The 22,941-nt window shown below is 37.5% G+C and overlaps 1 protein-coding gene across 1 annotated transcript in view; it reads right to left on the bottom strand.

Moving 5' to 3' along the window:
• The window catches only part of LOC131439532 (toll-like receptor 6), a 123,155-nt gene that overhangs the window by 31,786 nt on the left and 68,428 nt on the right, over nucleotides 1-22,941 (bottom strand). The window contains exon 3 of the mRNA XM_058610659.1: nucleotides 6,877-6,912. The gene's annotated coding sequence lies outside the window, so the exon portion shown is untranslated. The remainder of the gene's footprint in view (nucleotides 1-6,876; nucleotides 6,913-22,941) is intronic.

Here is a 22,941-nt window from a genome sequence, read left to right as displayed (position 1 = left end):
GATGGTGGAGGCAGTTATAGTCGATTGAACTTTGCCAAATTTATTCATCGATTCAGCGGATGCGTACTCCCTCGCTTTGAATTCTGTCACTGGCATCCGAGTGGCAACGGCGAGGCGCGGCACCGGAAATTCGATTACCCTCTTGACACCTTTGGGAAAATTGAAGTCGATTGGCGAAACTGGCTGTTCGCTTCGTTCCTGGAGGTTGGGCTTCTTCGGCAGTAGGAGCTGTCTTTTAAATGAGAAAGGAAAACTTTTTACCTCCTGGTTCCCCGATCGAAACCAAACCATGCCAGCTTCTAGCGGAAGAACTTGTCCTGTCATACCAACCAGGTAAGCCCTTTGAACAGTAAACTTTTACAACCGATCGGAATCGACGAGTTTCGCCGCTTTTGTTTCCAATGAAGCTTAAATATTCAAAAGGCTCTTTGCACGATGAATTCACCAACCGGTCTCATGTTTTCGATTAATTGGAAAGACATAAACTTTCAGCAAAGTGTACCTGACAAAGTTCTGAGTAGACTCTTTGGATGGGACTTTGAATTTTCGATTCTCACTCTTCGATTGACTCTTGTCAATAGTTATCGTTATTTATTTATTTCTTGTTTTCCAAATTATTCAACTATCTGTTCGAACGAAGACTGAGTCTGTTGCTTCCATAACACTCAGATAGCATAATCTGAACACTTGTCACATAAAACCATTTGATTTTTCATACTTAAATAAAGTCACATTTCAAGGATTAACTTTCTTTCGGTTCTCTCCGCGTTCCATTCATTCTCGGAGACGAAAACCTGTTTAGCAGCACTCCGAAAAGGTGTTGACCTTCGAGTTTCGAGACCGGGGATCGAATCCGTAACGAAGCCATTACGGCAATGGGCAGTTTGTCTTCTGGCTGCCGAAATGAAAAGAATGCAGGCGTGACATAAATAAGAAATCATTTAACTAATCCAATCACAAACATGTCAAAGGCAACAAAATATAAATTAATTTCATTAGCAATTCCCACACCGTCCCCATCGTTCTTATTGTCTGCGTCCGCCGGTGACTTCTCGTGGTTCGTCAGCAGTAGAGATTTTTTTACACATAAATTCGTTTTCCGCGCCTTGGATAACGTGTTCGTTTTCTGTTCTGAACCACGCCGCAGTTCGCGCGACCGACCCGCGACAAAAATGAATCAAAAAACACGAGTGAAGATGAAAAGAACTCAAAACTCTGTGTTTTTATTCGTGTTGATGCGCAAAGGGACCGCCACCACCGCTTGGAAGAGTGGACTAAAAAAACACATTCGCCGAAAGCTCCTTCATATTGCGGCGCGGATCTTTGTTTATGTTGTGTGTGCCATTTTCCATTTCGCTCCATCCACCCACCAGCACCGTGCGTGCCATCGTGGTTGATGTGTTAAACGCAAAATTTGACACACATCGGAATTTTTAGTTTATTCACTGCTCAAACGGGGAGTGTTTTGCTTTTCTTTTTATTCATTTGACTTTCCGAAAGCATTAAAAAATATCTGCGGTTTATGTGGAGGGTTTAAATTTGTTTCTATAAAATGGAGCATTTCGATTGTAGCGACCTTTAGTTTAAGGAATCGTTTACATTGAAAGACAACCAAATATAAAACGGATCTTCGCTCTTAATTTCCGAGTTCTGATATTTCATCTTCAAGTATCAAATTCCCGCAGTCCAAAAGACAATTTTTTTTAGTCCCTTGGTTAGTCAACATTCGAATGCTCTTTGAAAGGAACTGAAACGATTCACACTGAGTTTTATGTTCCTTCTTGTTTTGCTACTTGCAACTCGAATTAGTTCATGTATTTTTTTAAAAGCATTTCGTCACACACCAAATATTTGACTTCCCATGTCATCATACCACATTCGTTTCAACTTCTGATTGTCCTCTCCCCGACCAAACAAAATTCCATAACCGAATCAACCTGTAGGATAGCGTGGTTCCGAACTGCGGCTTGCCAAACTTCTCAACAATTCATGATTTATAGCGCAGATTTTTTTTATTTTGTTGAGAGATACACCAACTAAACATCCTCCGAACAAGCGCAGCCTCAACAGACAAACCGGGGAAACAGATAACAATGATAAATATGAGTTATTGTACCTTGATTATGAATTATCGGAATTTTTATGAAGTCGATTCAAAATGTTCTGGTTTTTTTTTCTACTGACTAGAAACGGGTTCTCTGCTTTCAAGGATTTAATTTTTCCACTTGACAGGAGCCGGCTTTCATTCGTACCGGATACGGGAAACAGAATCAAAAATTTATCATTTAATTGCTTTAACATCGATCGCATACAGAACAATGACGGTCATTTCGGTGGTGGAGATTTCGGAGACGAGAGCCTAGTGACTGGTAATAGGCCAAAAAATCACTGGCCCAGAAGGCCCCGAATATAAACTCGGACGCATTTGGTGTGTTCATGTTTGACGTTGGCACAGCGCCTAGTACAAATTTTTAATGAATTAATGCAAAAAAACTGCAAACGAAGGGATTTTCAGCATAGCATCGTATTCGTGTGTAGTTAGTTTTTTGCAGTCAGCTCTACTGAGCCGCAGTGAACTGGAAGAGAATTTACTGAAACATTTTTTTTTCTGTGAAATAGTAATAAAGTTAACAGGACTCTTTCACTACGCGGCAACGTTTTGAAGCTAGTCCAGTGGTTGAATCAGAACATGACGTTTTTCGCCATAGAATTCAGACTCCGAGGATCTCATTCTTTTGGTCCCATGGTGGCGGTCACGCTTCCTCGCTCATTCTACGTGTCTGTCGTGGATTTTTCGATGATTTCAATATAATGTATACGTACTACCAAAATCTCGTACGCTATGCCATCGTTTATGTACGGCTGCTGGCCAGAATGGTAGAAATGAAGCATAAATTAAATAAAGTGCCAACTGTTTTGCGATAGCGAAGACTAATGTAATGCGTTGGGTTCCAACTGACAGTTCAAGGTTCAACGAAGTTAGTGAGTTAATTGTGCAGAAGAAAAAAATTACTACTAACACAAAGCTAAAATAACATGTGATGAAAGTAATGCATTATATCAACAAATGAGATAGATATATGTCGTAAGCAATATTAAGAATGTTTCTAATGTAACTATGAAAAACAACCAGCAATGGATCATTAGAGATGCTGAGATTGGAATTGTGCCGGCGGAACAGGAATAAAATTATCAAACTGAAACACTGCCCACACATGGCCGCTTCGAGAGATAATAGCTTTTTGAATCTACGTCGCTCTTTCCTGTCTCTTTCCCTTCCATCCATTGTGATGCTCCAACAAACGATGGCCGAATTAACGAGACCGACCGCCCAAGGCTATCAACGACGCATGCCGTGAAACATCTTCATTAAATCACCTGTCTCTCCTCTGGGGTGACGCGTTTCTCAGCATCACCGGCTACAACTGATGATGATCCGACAAAGTCAAACGGAGAAAAGCTGAAAATCCCTCCGAAAACAAATTTCGAACCATTTCACATGATAATAAAATATGAAAAAAGTGACAGTCTAATGCGACACCCGGAGCCGGTCCATTCCGTTCGTTACTGGTTGGATGAAGATCGCATGCTCGAGGTGTAGAATCCCTCTGTCTGTATGTGTCTATGTGGATCGTTTTTCTTCGGGTAAGTTATATAAATTACCGATAAATATTCCTCCCGATTCCCGTCGCCACTAAGATCGGGAAACTGTGGACGGAGATGCTTTGGATTTAATGGTTCACAAGATATAATATGTTAAATCCGTTTTGAAATATCACCTGTACTACTTACTTGATCTATTATTTAATACACGCAATGCATATTATTCGTTCATTCCATATCACTATATCAACTATAAGGTGGAAAAAAATAAAATTCAATTAATATTCAAGTGTTTTATGCCAATAAAACTTGTTTCAATCCACCGAGTTGTGTAATTATGCTTTGCGCATTCACCTAAATTACGCAAAATGATGTAATTCCCATATTGGAAAGTACCGCACCGAAAACTTTTGGTTTCATTCGGATCCGGCTTTCGGTTCCAGAACAGAACACAATAACAGATGATAACCAGAAAAACTACGATTCCGGTTATACCGGCCCCAGATTCCGGTTCCGGAACTAGTAATCAAAAATTCCTAAACAAAAATAAATTTGTTTTCTCATAAAGGACTGAACCGATTTTCACACACTTATGTTCAAATGAAGGGTATTGTAGTTTCATACATTGCAAATAATTTTATCCGGTTCCGAGAGCGTCACTTCAAGTAACGATGCCTAACACGTTAAATACTTGGTAAATCTGGCTCAAAATGTTTCCCATTTGTTGAAACTGTTAGTTGATAGCCAAAGAAATCTACACACGTTTCCGGTTTCGAAACAAGTGGAAATGGTGGGCAGGCTGAAAAATGACCTACTTCAAGATACTTCAACCAATATTCAAAAATTTAGACTTTAAATAAACGTCCCATTGTCCTATACGTTCCTATCTGGATCCGGTTCCTGTATTACAAGTTTAGGTATTTCTAAAATTGCAACTTATTACGACTTCGGCTAGATTGAATAAACCATTACTTATAAATTATTTAAACTGCTCACTTAAACAAAAATCTAAGTTCTATGATTTTCATATCCAAGTATCTCCAGTTCGTGCTCGCATCTCATCAGACACAGTCGCAAATCGCTTACGGTCGAGACAACAGAAACAAAGACAATACAGTGTAGTGAACAATAGAGTGTACGAAATGAGCAAATACGATTTAACAAAGCCTGAAACTTGGCCTACCAGACCAAATTCAATTTGTATTGATTTCAAGCGCTGCAAAGTTAGATCAGCAGCAAATGAAATTAAAATCTTACTTAAAGAACGCATCTAGACGCTAATAATGTAAGTGAAATTCAATTCAACAAGGCGTCTAACTGTGTGTACATTATGCTCAAACGTGAAAGAGATGCAATTGCATTCGCTTCGGTTAACAACGAGGTGCACAGTATTGATCATGACAATTTTAAATATAAAATCCCTGTGTACATTCCCCCGCAGACCAGCGATGGGTATGTTCGGAAAAACATGTCGCAGTACGGTGAAGTTCTTTCCATCGAAAAGGGAAGTATGGCGGAATTTTTTCCCCGGTATCCGGAATGGCGTGCGAGTGGTACGTATGCAACTACGTAAATGAATTCCATCTTACATCGTTTGTGGTCAAGATGGAATACATCCGTGTAAAACGCTGATTACGCATGAAAATCAACTGGTTACATGTCAGTTTTGTGAACAACCTGCACACTACGGCAAACCTTGCACTGAAACTGCGAAAACAAACAGAACAAACAAAAACAAGGCCAACCGCTCAACAACGGAAACTAGTGAATGCAGTGCTCCTGCTTCAAAAACACCTTTACCATCTAACCAAACAGCTACTGCAACCAATGTACAACAAGGCGCTTCTACAGTAACTAGCAATGAGATCAAGACTGCGAATAACAAGGAAAATGAAAAGAAGACGGCAATCAACAATGCCACCGATGCGTCAATGGACGACGAGACGAGCCACGAACAAAGTGCCCCTCAATCCTCGCAGGAGGGAAATGGAAGCTCATCTCCCCTTAGAAAAAGGGTGACAACGAGATCGAAAACAAAAAGTTTTTTATTTAAAAAATCGGCTCAATCGGCCACGTAAAGCTTGTACGCAAATAGGCCTGAATAAAAATGTCTTTTAAATAAAAAAAAATATCCAAGTATCTGGAGAACGAATTCTTTTAAAGAAAAACTACTATAAGCAAATGTTAAAGGATGTCGACCTGTGTAAAATTCGATGACACTACAAGCCATACAGCATACGCAACAATAAACTTTTGTGTTGAAAATTTGTGCTAAACTATAATTTTAATAAAAGACTTTTCTATTCTATTGAGAATTGAAAAAAAGGTTATTCAATTCACTCATCGAGTCGATTGTACACCTTCTCATAGTAAAATCAACCAAGAGTTACATTGATTTGAAATAAATAACTTAAAATTTAAATATATTTGGGGAATTCTAAAATCATGCCCGAATAGAAGTGATTTGCAAACCAATAACAAATTTTGTTATGAAAATCAAACGTTTCAATGGTAGAAATTAACATTGTTTAGTTTGAAATAAGAGATAAAATATCAGAAATCATAACAAAGTTTTCATGAGAAAATAGCAACAAAATATAAAATTCTGTCATTGTATTATCAAATCAAGACAAAATATTTACAGATGACGAATTTTACAGTTATTTTATATTATTGCATTCAGAATAGAATAATGTCATAGACATATCTCTTTTCTGATCATGATGCAGTTCATTCAATAGTATTTTGAAGATAACTTATTTAATTAATAAAATTGGAATAACTTGTCAATAACGAAATAAGATAAAAACTAGTTTTTATGATAAACCGATATTGTACAGTATCTTGATTTCTTCGCTTTTTGAAACGTTGTCATTACATCCCTGTTATACATTATATTCAAGAAGAAGCAAATATACAATAAATTTCAAACGATTCTACTGGACTAACGATAGGAAAGAAGTGATTAAAATCAACAATTTTACGGGTGGAAATATTTTGCTGATTCAATTTCAACTTCTTGGGTGAATTTTTCGGTGAATGTTTAACTAACTTGCATGAGAATCATCACCATCATCTACGTCATTTCACGTTTCATTTTCTAATTCAGTCAAACGTCTACCAACACCTTCCCCTACCCCCCTCACCACACTACGTAGACAAACGTAATCTTTTGTTAGAGAACATTAATATCATATTCCGATTATTGAATAATAGCAAATATCCTGCCACCTTTGCTGAATTGTGAGACAAGCAGCTTCGTTTTTGATTTACCTAATTTGAATATCAGCTGGGACGGTGCGATGAAATCTGAAAAAAAACGGAAAGAAAAGAAGACGTTAGACCATCATTATGAATCACAATATTTCTTATCGATGCAGTCTATTATACATGAGCGGTTTGACGTTTCAATGCATAGAGTACTGATCTTACAAGCAAGTTGTCGTACGTTCGAGTCAAGACCTGAAAAGTTTCTTAGTGTCTACGATTTTACGTAGCACTAGCCATGCTATTATTCTGTACGCTTAGAATCGGCTGCGGAGTCTGCTGACACAGTATGCTCAAATTCTATAGAAGAAGCGAAATACCAAGACTTAGCTTTCACATTTGAGCTAACGGAAAAATACCAACAGAAAATGAAATGTTGTGATACATTTATTTATCCAAAATGTAGTAAGCACTATATGAAAGGAATCAGCTGCGTTATACATGGGAAAGTCTAAGGAAGTCTTCGAAAGCAAATTGGTCAATCGTTTCACTAAGTTCGACATTGACAACGATTTCCTTAATCGCGGGAGTAACTTAACGAGAAAGTGCTGTGAATTTAAAAGTAAAAAAAAATCGACCTATCATGCGAAATCGTAAGCACGTGTTCATTAAAAACTACGATGACTGATGACATGGCCGAAGGAAAACTTGGACCACGAACACAATTTTCGGAAAACGTGTAAGCTCTAATAAAAAGGTTACACAATATTATTTGGAATTCTGACAATTTCAATTATCGTGGAGCCTATCTGTTGAATAACATTATTCAGAGTAATACAAATTGATCATGCCATAAACAAATTACACAAACCAGTTCTGATAACTGATGTAACAGAACCTGTTTTTTTTTCGCTTCTCTGAATTCCCAAATTTACCATGGGTAAATAGTTTGACAGTTGAAATCCGGATTAGCGGAATGTGCTTGTAGATGTTACAAACTTCATATCACATCCTTTAACTTAATATTGTTGACTTCCGACAAGAAACTTGAGTGAAATTATATCCCATCAGTTCCGCGTCAAAAACCAGCACACCAGAGAAGGATCCCCGGAACCAGTGTTTTATCAAACCCACCAACCAATGCTTGTCAATATATCTTCCGTAACCGACAGGCAGCTACTTTGCACATTCTTTTTCCCGCTCGGTTAAACAAAAACTTTATCCCGGCGCGATTGTTCCGCAATGTGCTTCTCCGACGGAACGATCGTCATCGTGCTGATAAATCTTTTCGCTTCACACACATCGACTAGCACGAATTTCTTGTGCAAAGATTACACCACAGAAAATGTGCCCTTCCTTCTCACCAGAAACCAAAAATCACGGGAAAATTGAATTTCGATTGACAGCCACCACCACCACTAGGGATCGCATCCTGCCACCAGCTCAACTCCGCCCCTGGCGGAACAAACACCCAAATGACACTCAGCCGCAAGTTTACTTTTCTGCTTTAGCGCGCACATTTTCGGGAAACACCCGGATTTAAGCAAATTTTATATCCAATTTGCATTGCGCTGCTTCTCCTTCGTCGTCCCATGTCTCGGGCGCCGCGTCAACGACCGAATTGAAATTTATGTTGATGTTTATTAAATTTAGACCACATCGAAGCTTATGGGTCGGGAGCCTGGTATGGCGATGTCGCGTTCGATTTCGTACCTCCCGCCGTCACCGTCGACGCTCGTTGGAGTATTTCAACTGAATTTCTTTTTCAAATCGCCGTTCCGTTGGGTTTGCTTAGAGTGCAAACGAACTCGACGCTAAGCTTGCCTGCAACTGTGCTTCCTTTGACGGAATATACTGGCAAATCCGATAAATAAGTACCCGCTATATATTTCAACGGGAACGAAAAAAAACTTAATCCTCTGTTTGCGAATAATCTCATCATCGCGAAAAATACTACTTTCCCTTGGAGAACGCAGTAACAGACGAAACAGTAGTAATAATAATAACAATAATAATAATTCAGGATCGAATCAAATATTAATTTTAGATCGATAAATCTCTATCGAAAATTGCACCGACTGGTTCGAAGTGATGCAGGTTCACACCCTCAGTAACGCGTTTGTGAGGGTAGTACAAAATCGCACCAGCACAGAAGCCCCGTGTCAGTAAACATTCCTAAACGAGGGACTTCAGTCGTGTCGATACACGACTAATGAGAGGTTGCATTTGATAGGCTCCGTTGCCATCGAATGAAGCTCAACCCATATGTCGGAATAGACTGCTATTGAAAATTATGTGCAAAGAATCCGACCAAGCGTTGGAAACTGGATTGAAGTTTCGTCTATTGAGAGCATGACAAATTTAAATCTACTCTCTATTTAAAGTCTTTTGATTAGTTTGTCAAAACCTATAAAAATTAAACAAATTTTAAATTAAGGTTTTCATTTTAAAAATTTGCAAGGTCGATTAACTATCATTAAAACATGTTAATATCGGGGACGGGTAAGTAAGTAAATGTCTATCACGCAGCTCGCCTGGGTTTGATTCCCAGCCCCGCACACAGGGTCAGAAAGTTTTTTTGGACCGAAGCGGCGAATGACCTCAAGGGTAAAACCTTCATAACCGAAACAAAAAAAAATTAATGCCTGACTTAGTGTTAAAATCATGGAAACAAAAAGTTTCAGAATAAATTCTAAGAATACCACTGGATTGACACATTATAAAATTCTTACTAATAATCGAGCTCAAACAAGCAAACAACCATGCCTCAAAAACAAGTAAATGTAGTGGTAGGCTGGAAGATGGATGTTCATGTATTCTTGCAAATATGAATTCCCCAATGTTTCGGTGGATTTTGATAACCCTTTCTAGGACAATTCCTTTTTGTTGAGTTTACCGTTAAATAATTTTACGTTAAATTACGTAACGTTTCACGTTGAATTAGTGCTTTTGCAGCTTATTTCAACTACCAGCATAACTTCCATATGTATCGTTAAGCAGACGTTAAGTTGATGCTGTTTGTTAAATACTTCTAGGTATTGCACCGAAGCGTGATGCCCGAACTGTCGTCTTGGACGAAACAAGTTTCAGCTTACTGGCCGTGCTAACAAATAATAATGATTTTGTCTTATTAGCTAGATTATCATATTTCTGCGTAGCACAACTCTACCATTCGACTCCTAATGAAAAATATTCGGAAAAAATAAAAAAAACGTGATTAATCTACCTAGCAGTGAGATGATACCTTTTTTTATCAATACGCATGTGTATTTGCATGGATATTCTTAGGTGTTTTAGTTCTCATGACATTATTTTAATTATCGTCGTTTTAAACGGCAAATTGAGATATCGAATTTCAATCTCAGCGTGCGACAATCGATTGAACATTCCATGAGATGTCGAAGTAAGTTCCACTTTAGAGTTTTTCGTCATTATTTATGGTACTTCCAGAGCCGGTATTCAGGAATTAGCATAGCCCAAAATGATTCGAATGGCCATAAATTATTACGCCAAACAATTTACATGAAATTTATAAACTCATCATCTGTAATTCCAGAATCGGATAAAATTCACCAATTTTGTATGGGACCTTAAGTCCTGTAATATTTGTTTTTGAAGTTCGATTTGGTCTTTTTTGAGAAAATGATTGAGCTTTGAGAATCGATTCGATACTGGAACCGGAATTCTAAAATCGGTGTAGCCGAAATCAGTTAAATTCACCTGAGCAGTGTGTAGACATCTTTGAGAAATTGTAGTGCAAATTAAAATTTGGGGGTACATTCCGAATCCAAAAACGAATACCGCTCAAACTGAAATAAATTTATTTGGTAATGGACTATCCAAATCTGCAAACCCGATAAACCTGATTAATTTATGTGAAATGGACATTTTTATACTAATCACCCTGCATTTTCTAAACCAGAAGTCGGATCTGACTAAAAAGTAAGAGGTTTTATAGGATTTTAAGACCTCTCATTTGAATCATAGATGATTCTTAGATTTCATTTGAATCTTAGATCGGTTCAGCCATCTACGAGAAAAATTAATTGCATTATTTTAATTTCGTTTAACATATCATCCTGTGGTTCCTCAATCAGAAGTCGGATCCAAACGTAATTCAGGAACCTTGTTTGGGAGTATACGACTTTTCATATGAATCTGAGTTTGTAGAAAACGGTTTAACCATCTCCGAGAAAATTGAGTGAAATTATTTGTCACACACGCATTTGCTGATCTCGACGAACTGAGTCGTATGGTATACGGAAGTCATGTTCTTCCAGCATTTATTGCTGTAAATAGTTTAAATCAATATAATTATGGAATTACTTCCAACTCGATAATGCTGGTATCATCTGGTTTACATATGCCATATTCGAAAGATTATGTTGCCAAAAATGAACCGTGCTAAAATTGGTCCGAGGCAAATTGTCATAAAAAAGGATGCTGTACACAGTCTTTTTGGTACTTAGAAACAATTATATGTAACAGTATAAAAAATCGTGTTTCATGTTGCTCCCAAGCATTGCTTTTTCATACAGCGCTCAAAATTCCTTCTACTGGAATAAGGCTTAGACAGAAATATCGATATCTCCGTTAAAAATGGACGGATTTTAACAATCTATGGCTTGTTGGATAGGTATTACCGAGCGAAATCTAAGTTTGGAAACATATTCTGTTTTCAAGGTCAAATGTGACAGATACTGTCAAAAAACTGAAAATTTTGACATAAAACTTCGTATAACTCAAAAAGTAAACATCCGATCACAAAACCATTCAATAGCGTTTTGGGTGATGGGAAGACCTTTTATTTGCGACTAGTTTGATCAAAATCGGTCCAGCCATTTCTGAGATCTCGACCTCTTAGTTGACAACACACATACAGACACACACACATACACACACACACACACACACACACACACACACACACACACACAGACATTTGCTCAGTTCGTCGAGCTGAATCGATTGGTATATGTCATTCGGCCCTCCGGGCCTCGGAAAATTTTTCGAAAGTTTGAGCGAATTCTATACCTATTTTTTATATATATAAAAAAAGGTAAAAACTGGAACATGCAGAGGAGCACATCCTTTTGATTACTCTATCAAAATTTACTTATCGCAGAAAATATATTTAGACCGATGTGTAGGGGAAAGTATTAAAAAAGGGCCCCTGCTGGCCAAAAACACTCCTCTTTCTTTTTTAAGCATTCAAGACTTTTCTGAACAATCTTTTCGTAAGATCTTTCTGCTATGGAAGTTAGGCAGTTGTCGTTTGCTGGAAATATGAAAAAAAAACTGTACATATCATTAGGTAGCTTTTTGATGTAAGGTTTTGCTTCAACTAAAGGCTGTCCCAGAAAGTATGGACGCACTTTGATTTCGCTGTAAATAATTCACAAGTGTTAGATATTCAAATTCTATTCGATATACTGATAATATTAGACTACAACAACATAATATTACTTTCAACATTTGCTACTTAGCCATTGTAGACTAGCTGGCGCACCTTCTTGCAAACGTTCCTCATTTAATTCCGTACAGACTTCTTGGCGACAAGTTCTGACAATTTTTTTCCAATCTTTTTCGAACTGTTGAATGGTTTCGGCTGCCGACACATGTTTCCTAAGATATTCCTTCGTTAATGCCCAAAATTCCTCAATTGGTCGAAGTTGTGGGTAATTTGGTGGATTCTTGTCTTTTGGGACGAAAGTGACATTTTTGGTAGTATACCATTCTACCGTTGATTTCGAGTAGCGGCAAGAAGCAAGATCTTCTTCTTTCGGACTACTTTTCGGTTGTTTCTGCTTTTTATATGTTCGATTATTCATACGTTCTTTAGCACGAAGAACATTTGACTTCGATGTGCCAACTTTTTTGGCCACATCCCGAACTGAAACCTCCTTCTTTTGCTCGAACGCCTTCAGTATACGTTTATCCAACTGAGGGTTGGCAGGACCTTTTTCGACCCGTTTTCGGTTTATCCTCAAAGGTGTTATCCTCACCGAACTTCCTGATTGCATTTCGCATGGCTTTTTCACTAACTCCTTCCATTTTTGCTATCTTTCTCAGTGACAGTTCGTGTTCGGTGCACCATTTGTACACAATTTTTCGACGTTGTTCTGCTGAAAGTCCACGCATTTCGAAACAAACTAATGAAAACGAATAAACAACTGCACAAGTGGTTAGAGAAGAGTGTTAACAACAGGAAGCAGCCATAAAAATTGACAGATTCGGAACCATTGCGAAATGGCAGCGGTTTTTGGTTGCGTCCATACTTCCTGGGACAGTCTTTAAATAATCATTTTGTCCGTATAAAAAGTCTAATTATCAGTTGCCACTTAGTAACTAACTTTTATCAGTGCAAAAAGTTTCTATTTACGATATATACAGGCCGGGAAATATAGCCATTTCTTTTACACGCGGATTTTCAAAAACCAGTCACTTTACGGACATCACGCCCCCTCTCGATTCGGCAGTATGCTTCGATTTGTTTTATAGATTTATAACAATTAAATTAAAACAAAATAAAGCGTTGGGAATATCGAAAATGTTGCTTCCCGATTGCTAGTAGTTGATTACACAAGTAATTTCTGATGCTCATAATTCTTTTTCTGCTTTTCTTCTACAGGGTCCGCCATGTACCTTTTTTTTAAACATGCAATAAAACACAAACGGTCCATCCGATTTCAAAATTTATTTTTTCATAATAAAGTACAATGCTTCCGGTTAATTGTGGAATATAATTTCATTCAAAAGGCTACCTCGGCTGGCCTTGCAGTACGCCATACGGTCGGTCCAATTTTTAAGTACATTTTACACAGTGCAGTACCAAAATCCGCACCAAACCGTCACTCTCTGAGGATGCATCGGCTTCTCCATGATAACGTGCGGGTTTTTCGTTCATCAGATGCGACCATTTTACTTATTAACATACCCGCCGAGATGAAAATGTGCCTCATCCGAGAAGATGATTTTTTGGCAAAAATCGGCGTCTTCTTCAAACTGATTTTAAAAGTAAAACTGCACTATTTTCACGCGTTCCTCAAGCGTATACACATTCATTTTCGTTCAGCAGAAAAATAAAACTAAGTTTCTGTCAAAACGGAAGTGACATTAAGGTTACCAATGTCGAAATTACCGCCAGTTAAAAAAAAAACAAGTTAATGCCGGACCCTCTATATGGACATTTCAAGGTGCATTTTGCGTCATTGTTGTGGGGCATAATGTCTCTTGTTGTGGGACATACCACTGATTTGTTGTGATGCATATTATACGGATGCTGAGGTGTTATGCCTACGACAAGCGAAAAAACTGAGAATGTGGTGATGATGATAATTAATACAAATATCACAATGTAGATTCAATAGATAGATTTCAAAAGTATATTGTTCTTTTTCTGGTGTTCATTTGCTGTTGCATTTTTGAATGCGCTATTTTTTAATTCAATTTCTTTTTATTTTTATTGGTTATATTGAAGATATAAGAAAAAATGCTGGGCCACCGAGAGGGATTCCTCCTTCCCGGGCTCAAACTTTTTCAGAGTATCCGGAAATTCGACGATTTTAAATTGTTTCTTTATTCTTCATGATGGATTTCTAATTCGATTCCAATGTCCACAAATTTTGAAGAAACTTCTCAAGTACTGGGTGTATTTTTATTACGACAATTGGCTGCGAGATGGTTATTACTGAATGGTTTTATTAAAAAAGATATTACATCAACAAAAAATAAACAAGCTTTTTGGGATATTTTATGCCATTTATTGGGTTTAGAACACAACGTCGATAAATTTATCATCTCATTTGATACACAAAAATCAGTTTTTTTTCAGGAAAATTGCGTAGTATTTTGGGATTTATAGAAGCTATCTCAGCTTGTAAATTACAAAAAGCTTTAAGTTTTGCGGTTGACGGAATCAAGTTACATAGTTTGAAAAAGAGATTTTTAATTGTTGTGAATGATAAGAGCAGTGGCACTCTTCAATAATTTGAAATCAAATTAAAAAAAATGTTTACCTAAATATTCAACTTTTGAGAAGGTATGTCGCACTATTTTTATAGTTTAGATGAAGTAAAAAGTCGTATTAATCTTGTCTGTTGAACCAACACAGACTATCTCGACCGATCTATCAAACTGAATAAGCGATATGAATGGAGAACCTTTAATAATGATGAGTACATTTATCCTACCCAACAAGTGCACAGTTCTACCATTGAACATTCTACCGAACACAAAACATGGCCAGGAATGTGTAAATTAAATTTCTCCTCCACCATATCTACTCGTCGATTTCAATTTCAATGCTGTTCCTCCAGCGACCAGAAAAGCAGTTTTCATCCCAAAATATTTCAACGGTATCAAAGGACACTGCCTTACGGTAGATACCAAAAAGCAGCGCAGTTAGTTTACGGGAAAACTAAACTAGTTTGATGCCTGTGTAGTCGTATGACCAGCTGAATAAAACCGTAGGGCTTCGAAAGCACGTCAGTATTCTACACATTCGACGAACGAGGAACTATTTTAAAGCGAAATTCGGTTCGAAGCATTCTCTAAATTTTGGCAAAAATCCACTTAATTTATTGAATGTTAGTGATCGTGTTTGGTGGAATTTTTGGACAACAATCGCCTACCTGTACCAGACTGATACATTCGGGTCAACATGAAGGGACTCTCCACCAGGAAATTAGTTCACAAGAACGTTTAACCGTTCTTCACAACAAGAGAGCGGCACCGAGCTAGTAATTCCGGCCGAAATCACAATCTGCACCAACCGACGTCACGTTGCTACTGTCGGCCGACACGCCACAACGTCGCTGCATCCGCTACACTGTGGCTAAATTTATGTTCCTCCAACCGGGGAAACCGTTTCTATCCTCCAGCCCCGCTTACTGGTGGAACACAAGGTCGCACAAATGAAATTGCTAAAATTATTTTCCACTGGTTGTAAATTCCAACCCGCTATGGGACGAATTGTTCCCGCCCTACTGAAGGCTGGCCATGGAACATGAGCAGGAAATAAAGAGAACCACCGTCTGCATGTGTATGCCGAAAACAGCCACCGTTGCACCGTGCACTCGTTGCACCGGCTCCTGTGAATGGGTTTACAGTTTGGTCACCCTTTATCGCGCTCCCTTCGTGCAATTTTGAATGCAATTTTTGTTAATTCTATCATCGTTGCAAGGGTGACCCGACGAACAGTGGGTAATAAAGCTTGTGAGCTTTAGTAAATCATCGCTGTCCGGAAAGGAGTTGAGCTGGAGGAAAGGCGATGTAACCCTTGATTGTGTACCCGTATGTGGGTGGATGATTGTGATATTCGAAAAACGGTTGAACAGCCATTTGTGTTTTTTTTGTTCCTGTCGGTGAATTAAAGTCCAAAGAAATGAATAGTGTAAAATGCGTCTCACTAGAGTGAATCGCAGATCAATAAACAGACATTTAGAAAATAGTCCTTCCTTGCAGCAATTTTTATCATATCAAATAGACAAATTCCATCTACCAAAAGTCCTCCCACTTGTAATATCCATACCGAAAGAATAATTAACAGGGTCAGCACACTTGGGATATTACCAAAAACTGGAAGCAGTCGCGGCCTCTGTCATAAGGGTAATGTGCTTGCTCTGTTTAACCCAAATTTACATGCACTCACTCATCTGCTAGGCACCCAAAGCAGCATCCTTCGGCCGACTAACGTTGTCCCCATCGTAGCATATTTTTCATGTTTGCCCAGGCATCAACATCCCAGCAGCCCGATAAAATGCTGGTTAGTAGATGGAAATGTTAATCAAAAGCATATTTTGCATACCCGACCCTGCTCAGGCAAGTCGATTGTGGACTTCCAGCACGACCACCTCCCAACGGCACAGTCTTATGTTGTGTGGTGAGTTTATGTTTTCTTTGAGCACTGTTCCGAGGAGAATATTCACCAAACCGCTTTGTGTTGGTGCCTTGGATCGGACGCTGCCACCAATACTCGTCACCGCCCAAAATGAATGAAACGAGGGGTATGTCAATTTCGGTCTATGGAACTATGCTATTTTTTAGAGTTTTTCATGATTTGCTTTGCACTTGTAGTTCGTGGCTCTCAGCATTTGGCTTAAAATGCCAATCTTTAGTCAGTCAGTCAAACACGCTGTCGAATATATCAGTAAAGTAGGATGATCTGCTCTGTGCGTGCCGAAGAGCGACCGTTCATGGCTTGTTTAGTCGTATAGTCAGGTTAGCATTGAGCACAACATCAAAAGAAATCCTTTTTCAAAATAACAAGACCATCTTTCACGGAGCGTACGGGTTATCGAATGCTGACGAGATTCAACGTTGAAAGTCTCGAACGAAGCAGACAAGAACTTGCACAAATCTGGGCTTGTGGGGATCTGATGGTGTAGGACACTGGAGTAATGTTGGTGTTTGGTGGCACCGTATGTCGTAAAACGTGCTCCAATTAGAACTGTTGAGCATCTTTCTCATGTTAACATGACACTGTAGCTTGTTGATTGTTATGATAGAGCAATATTTGGATAGGGTGATTTTTAAAATATTTTCAAGTTTTATTTTTTTAAGGATTTGTTTCTTGTTTCTTGTTTATACACTAGAATTTTTTTGTGCTGTACAAGCTCACCAAAGCCTTCAAAAGTGTTATCCGGACTCTTCCCCATCGGAAAGCACCATTTTAATTAATTATTATACGTTTCGACCCTTTGTTATTGGATTGCAGAATTTAAACGTGATCGTACAGATACTTATTATGATAAACGACATGGTCGTCCAATTGAAAGTGTTACTCCAGCGAACATAGAAAACTCTACAAATTGGATATATTTTATCGTAAATTGAGTTTTCGTAAGATAGTTGAGGTCGCAAAAATAACAGAAGTTAGCGTGTTTAGAATTACGCATGATTATTTGGCCATGACAAATCCCTTTTCAAAGTGGGTACCGCGTTTACTCACAGCTGATCAGAAAACAACAACGGGTTGATGATTCAGTGCAATGTATTTATTTATTTGTCGTTAATCAAAAGTACACCATAAGGATAATTAGAATAATCGTCTTAAATGAGTGAACTATTCTAAATAGATCACTAAATAATATATAATTTAGTATGAGTTAAATAATAATAATTAGCTTACCGAATAGAACTGAAATATTGTTTTAGTTTGTTTTTTGACATAGTGAAATCGATAGGTTCTGAATGCTTGTTGTATACAGCCATCAATTGATTTATTGGCCCATTTTTTGCATAGTTTGTTCGCTGGTGGTTTGTAATAAAAATATTTCGATTTCTTAAAGGCCGAGATGGTGTGTAAAAATTTTGTTTGGACAGGAGTTGACTGGAATCTATGCGGTTCGAGACAATCTCGATTACAAATGAGACCATTGAAAATACTCTGCGTTCTTTTCATGTTTGAATACTGATCAGCATACAGCGGGCTTTATAGGACGGAAGAGGAAGTCTAATTTACGAAGTGCAAATAACAAAAATTGTTTTTGAACTGATTCAATGTGATTTTGAACTGATTCCCATGTGATTAAGTTGATGTAAGGTGACCGAACTAAGCTACAGTATTCTAGTACTGACCGAACATAGGCAATGTATAATGTTTTAATTGTATACGGATCGTGAAAACAGTAACAAAATCGTTTTATGAATCCTAGTAGTGAAAGTTAGCATTGGCTCTGTTTATGATTGTATTATAATGGTCAACAAAAGTCATTTTAGAATCTAATATTATTCCTAAGTCCCTAATTCTTTCGCATTTTCGAACTGTTTGACTTCCAAAAGTAAGTGTCATGTCAGGTGTACTTCGTTTTTTACTGAATGTTATTCTACTGCATTTTTTCACATTTAGTTGAAGAAGACTTTTGTTACACCATGTATAAAATGAAAGAATTTCTTCTTGATTCCTCACTTTTATCTATTTCTAAAAATAGTTTTATATCATCTGCGTATATGAGAATTTTAAACAAAGGAAATTCCGTTAACAAACAAGATATATAAAAGAGGCTGATATCAAGTGATATACGGATATACTTGATATCCGATGATATCATGTGCGATATCACTTGATATCCCATACAATTTGATGTCAACGCGTATTATCATTTTGGCATGATATCCGGGATATCATGTACGATATCATGTCGAGTTGTCAAAAATCGCAACTAGCAACACGGATAATGGCATTGAACGCACTCATTTATGAACGTCACTTTGAGAGTGACAATAAACACTCATTATAATTTGAATTTTTCAACGAATACTGGCGTTCGGAGACCATAAAATGAAAGACTTCAATTATTGATTCAATTTTAATAGAGAAAGGTGATCTTATTTCTAATGAGAACATTCAATATAATACATTGATTGTCAAACGATATCATTTCGATCATATGTGAACACTTCGACATGATATGCATATCATCTCGGTATATCAAGTGATATCAGCCCTAATGTGAACATGGTATAAATGAGATCCCTGGGGGACCCCCGAAACTGACGTGAATGGGGCTCGACTTTTTACCATTTAAATTTTACAATTTGTTTACGATGCGTTAGATAAGATTCCAACCTTTTAAGACCTGGTAATTCTGTAGTTTGAACATAAGCATGGGTATGTCAACACGATCGAATGCTTTTCTGAAATCTGTAAAAAGAGCTTCAATGTAATTTCCCTTGTCCATAGCGGCCAGGGTATAGTGGACGAATTCAAGTAAATTAGTAGTACACCGAAACCTCCATTTACGAACTAAACAGGGGTTCGTAAAAAGAGGTAGTTCGTAAAAAAAGTTAACGTTATTTGGGATTTGGTTCGTAAAAAAAGTTTACGTTATTTGGAATTTACTTCGTAAAAAAGTTTTGTGTAATGAATGTGGAAACCGCCCATTATATGGCTATTTTCGAAACGGATGTGAAGAGTAAGTGCAAGAAAACGAAGTTTGCGCTTGTTTCAAAATCCAAGATGGCTGCTTCCGGTTTATTGATATTGTTTAAAACTCCTAACAATATGGGTATTTTCGGAACAGGATTGAGGAGTAGATGACAGAAAGCGATGTTTGAGGTCGTTCTGAAATCCAAGATGGCGACTTCCGGTTTCTTGATATTCTTTTAAAACCCTTACAATGTGGGTATTTTCAGAAAGGGGTTTGATGAGTAGATGTCAGAAAACGATGTTTGAGGTGGTTCTGAAATCCAAGATGGCGACTTCCGGTATCTTGATATTCCTGGAAAACGCTTACAATGTGGGTATTTTTAGAACAGGATTGACGAGTAGATGCCAGAAAACGATGTTTTAGGTGGTTCTGAAATCCAAGATGTCCTTTTCGAAAATACTCATACTGTAAGGGTTTTCAAAAAAAATCAAGAAACCGGAAGTCGCCATCTTGAATTTCAGAACCACCTCAAACATCGTTTTCCGACATCCAATCATCAATCCCGTTCCGTAAATACCCTTATTGTAAGGGTTTTTCAAGGAATATCAAAAGACCGGAAGTCGCCATCTTGAATTTAAAAACCATTTCCTACATCGTTTTCCGACATCTGCTTATCAATTCCGTTCCGAAAATACCTATATCGTAAGGGTTTTCAAAAATATCAAGAAACCGGAAGTCGCCATCTTGAATTCCAGAACCACCTAGAACATCATTTTCCGGAGTCTACTCTTTAAACCCGTTCCAAAAATACCCATATTGTAGTAGTTTCCATAGAATATAAATGAGCCGAAAATCACTTTCGATGTATGCCAAAACCTCTTTTTACGAAGTAGGTTCGTAAAAAAAGTTTACGTTATTTGGGATTTGGTTCGTAAAAAAAGATTACGTTTTTTGGGATTTAGTTAGTAAAAGACATACGTAAAAAGAGGATACGTATAAAAAGTGTTCGGAGGTTTGGGTGTAGTGGAACGTCCTTTGAAAAATCCATGTTGCATGTAAGTAATTCTATTTTTTATTTCACTAAACAGTTTGTCATCCACAATCGCTTCAAAGAGCTTCGGAATGCAAGAAAGAATAGCAATCCCCCGATAGTTGCATATGTCTGCTTTTTTTCCCATTCTTGAAAATTGGTATAAGGAAAGAGTTTTTCCACTGAAGCGAATTATTAAAAAGCCAAAACAAAGGGGTTGCAAGATCTAATGCTATTTTTTTCATAAATATGGGTGGAATCCCATCAGGTCCGGCACTTTTAGAGACATCCAATTTGTTTAGGGCATCTATTATATCTAGCACTTCGATTTGATTTACATTAATATCGTCAGTAAACTCTGGAAAGAAATTAAAATATTCACGATCGCGGTCATCTTCAGAAAACTTCGTGTAGATTTGTTGAAAAAATTTAGCGAAAGATTACAAATTTCTTGTGAGTTATTACCAATGTTTTCCTGTAGATACATTATTGACGGAAAGTTTTCTGATTTCAATTTGTTTCTAACATAACTAAAGAATTTTTTTGGGCAGGACTTTATTTCCTGTTCAGTTCTTGAGGTATAGTTTTTGAATGCAGTATCAATTACTAAACTTAGTTAGTCACAGATGTGTATGTAATTCGATAAATTGTCACTATTATTTTCTCTTTTGTACTTTTTATGAGCTTTTTGTTTTCGATTCCTTAGGTTTCTAATATGCTCGTTATACCAAACAGGATACTTTGAATTATTTTGTCGCCTAATTTTCTTCAATGGGACATCTTCATTTATTATGTAGTACAGCAGTGTGTAGAAAATATCAGAAATTTCGAAAATATCAAGAAAATTTCGAACTTTCCTTCGTTTCTAAAGAGTTCCTGCCAATCTATTTCTCGTAGCTTACGACTAATACTATCATAATTTGCTGAGTGATAATCGAAAATCTCCTCATACTCGTAGTCGTTGGGTTTATTAATCTGATGTATAAATATTGACAATTCGATTGCTGTATGAAAAGCTTCATTTTTCCACAATGGAGTTGGTGATTCTATTACACAGAAATCATCGTGAATATTAGTAAATAAAAAATCTAAATAACAGTTTTGCTGATTTTTTACATGATTAATTTGATTAAGACCTAAACCGGATATTTTGTCGAATAAGTAATGAAGTGTTTCATTCTCCCCAACGAGATGAAGTAAAATGCTATCATTTTCAGCGTCTGGAATAAAGTCGATATTGCGCTGATTAAAGTCTCCATATATACATGAACATTAACTTCCGATGGAAGCTTAGTCATTATTTCATCAGCAACATGCAGAAACTTTTCATATGTGTCTTTTTGGGCAATGTTAGGAGAAAAATATACTGAAACAAAAATATGTTTTTCACCTGCTAAATTAATTCTTTCCCATACGTGTTCAAATTCTTTAAATTTCGTAGTCGTTATCATTTCGGCGTCAAATTCTGCTAAAACAGCAATAAGAACATCTCTCCCCGATTTTTTATCAGATTTATGGAGTTCACGATCGTTTCTAAAAACGTTGTAAATGTTCCGGAGACTTCCATGCTGTTAACGTTTTCATCCCAACTAGTTTCGGTTGCTAGAATAATTCGATACGAACACCCTAAATTATTCTTCTGGGTTATGCGTCAAAATTTACGAAAACACGAATGTTGAGCACGACACGCCACGCACGTATCAGTTGACGAACATTCAGCGGACATTGGCCATGTTTACTAGTACTTTCTTTTACTCTTTCAGTCATAGGCCATGGGGATCTGTGCTGTACATAGGAGGTGCCTCCATTCAACTCGAATCATGACTATTCGCCGCCTGTTTTGGCGCACGTTGATCCTCCTCAAACATTGTCCAGAACTCTTACCAGCATAGGATAACCGGTCTAATCGGCGAATTTTGCACGCTCGAAACGTCCTGCGAAGTACAAAGTAAGCACAATTTCATCCGTCTCTGAATTTCTCTGCTAATGTCATTATCAGCAGTTGCCAGTGAGCCCAAGTACACGAGCTCGTCATCCATTTAGATCTCATCACTGCCAATCAGAACTCGTAATGGGTGGCTGACATTAGCTTCTCTTAAGCCCCTTTCTTTCATGTACTTTGTTTCATTGATGGCATGTCCTATCTGCCTGGCTATAAGGCCATTATCATCAGCGAAACCAAGTAATAAAACAGATTTTTTTGTGTCGATATGTGACAATGGATGAAAC

The sequence above is a fragment of the Malaya genurostris genome, chromosome 3 (assembly GCF_030247185.1).
Source record: "Malaya genurostris strain Urasoe2022 chromosome 3, Malgen_1.1, whole genome shotgun sequence".
Lineage (NCBI taxonomy): Eukaryota > Metazoa > Arthropoda > Insecta > Diptera > Culicidae > Malaya > Malaya genurostris.
Note: the sequence above shows the minus strand (reverse complement) of the source record. Positions and strands in the feature narration are given on the sequence as shown.